We start from the raw sequence: 2435 nt of genomic DNA on the forward strand, positions 1-2435 counted from the left end.
CAGAGGTGAGAGCACCAATACTAGGTTCTGGTATTGATTGTGCCGTTCATTTGGTTGACTTTGGACAGACCATTTAATTTTGTTGTTTCATTTCCCACCTTTGTCCTAGGGCTTAGCCAGGTCACAGAGCCATAAAATATGTGACTAGCCTCTCAGTCCAGTCCATTTTATTGCCATCCACTCCTCCAAACCTAAGCCTGAGACCTGAAACACAAACCCCCTACTTGTGGTTGATTTGTTAAGACAAGCCATGTGTCTACAGGCCGTATTAATTGAGGCATCACTAATACTATGAGGTTCTTGGAGTCTACTTCAGGTCTTAGGTCTTTTCCTCAGAAGTTATTCCAGCTCATAGGTACCTTATTCTTAGAATTTGAGTACTTTTAATTCCTGATCCAATCATTTTTTTTTCTTGCCCTGTATTTGAGCCACACGCAGGGTGCAGACACTGACAGTGGGGGAAAAGGGAAAGGAGGTGGGGAGAAGAAACCAGAGGAAAGGACAAATCTAGGGACTCCAGATTCCCCACCCCCTCTTAAGGTATAGAAGGTTATAAGGCATATAACGGATGTGTAACATTGTTGTTGTTTCATCATAGCATTTTATTTAAATGAAGGTTTGAAAACTTTGAAACCCAGAGCTCACCTCACCCTTTTCTTTGCAGGAGAGGACCTCCTATAATTTTGCCCAAGCAAATGCAATGCAGGTCTCTTGAGCTCTGGTCTCAGTGCATTTTCCTTTAATGTCCACACTATGTTTTCACCGGCTGGTGGTAAGAAATTTGAAGCACTTATTGGACTTAAGCAACTCTCATAGAAATAAAGACTCTTACAACCAGGGCCTGTTGGTGTTAGTAAGTAGTCGCCTGCATTAATTCTATTTCAGTATATGCAATCCTTTCTGGGTAAGAAAGGAGTCTTGCCTTTGCCTTTTCTATGACCCGGAAGTGAATTGCCTCACAAGGCTGTAACAATTTCCCTGCCTGACCAAGGAAGAGGGGATTGTTAAGTCCTGAGGACTTTCTTCCTTGGTGTCTGAGCTTAAAAATCAGCCTACAGACATGGCAGAATATGAATTTTGACTCAGGAGCTCAGCATAAACCTTAAATGTATGCTTTAATGCCTAAGCTAATTCTATTCTAACCTAACCTCCATATTGCCATAACAGAATTCAATGACCAAAAATTATTTCAGAAGCTAATGTTGATTTGTGATCAAGTCCCAGACAGTTTCCACCATTCCCCCTGTTTTCTCAGCTCAAAGCTGTATTTTCTGTTGCTTAAAAAATTTGCATATTTTCTCAGTGCCTGTTTCTGACTCACAATAAACAATGCCCAGACCTTCTGCCAAAAAAATGTCCAAATGCGAAATAGTTGCTATAATAGTCGTTTTTGTGATGGCAACTTTGAGCTGTGTGCTTTTAAATTATAATTACTTTTTTTCCTTACAAAAGATGTGTATCTGTCTTGATTGCTGTAATTATGATTCTATACCAGCAAACAGTTATAAAAGACCCATGTCATCGCTGTGCTTCATAAAACCCGTGCCTTTCAATAAGCTTCCTTTGGTGACTGTATTATGTTTGTGTTTAATTTGTGGCAGGGAAACCTAATGAGAAACTATTAATCATTGAGTGTATATAAAAATTTGTGTCCTTAACTAAATAGACCAAAGAGGATATGGCAAGCCCATTATTGGCATGACATGATTTAGAGTTGGGAAAGGGACTTGAGAAAAATCATCTAGTCTAACCCAATTTTATGGATGATATTCAGAATTGGAAGTGGGAGCATATGGGTTTGGCAGCTGCAAACATCATGGGACCAGAAGTTAAGGGAATATAAAGTTTTAAACCTGAACTCGGCACTAAGGAATTACAGCACAGACTGACTCGACTTCCTCATTCATTCCTGGTTTTCAACTGTGATGTGTAGAATCCGTGGACCAAGGAGTTGTTTTAAGGGGCTTCTTGGGAGAAAGGAAAGGGAGTCACCCATTCAATCAGAGCTTCCCCACTTGGGTCTATTTTATGTTGAATGAATGAAAAAATAACTCATTGACTTTTTTTTTTTTCTTTTTTAAGTTTGATGTTTACTGATGTCTTTTTCTCAAGTCTTAGAATCACAGATGGACTAAGAGGGAGAACTACAAGGGCAGTGTGGTAATGACTTTGGAAATTCACATCCAGGGGCCTTGGGAGCACCTGGAAGGGGGAACCACCCTTCTGGATCTGGGAAGTGGAAGGAGTTTAGAGTTGACTTCCCAGAAGAAATAACAGACAGGAGGCCTTCCTTTTAATATTCTTTACTTTCTTTTCTATCTACCTTTAATAAAAGCTACGTCTTTTATGAGATGAGAAAAAAATGAGAAATCAGAGTTCTAAGATGGGTTAAAGAGAACTCTTGTCTTGTTGGACTGTACTCCTAGGCAAACTGC

Source organism: Spermophilus citellus, assembly GCF_964194105.1.
Source record: "Spermophilus citellus genome assembly, chromosome: 1".
Taxonomy (NCBI): domain Eukaryota; kingdom Metazoa; phylum Chordata; class Mammalia; order Rodentia; family Sciuridae; genus Spermophilus; species Spermophilus citellus.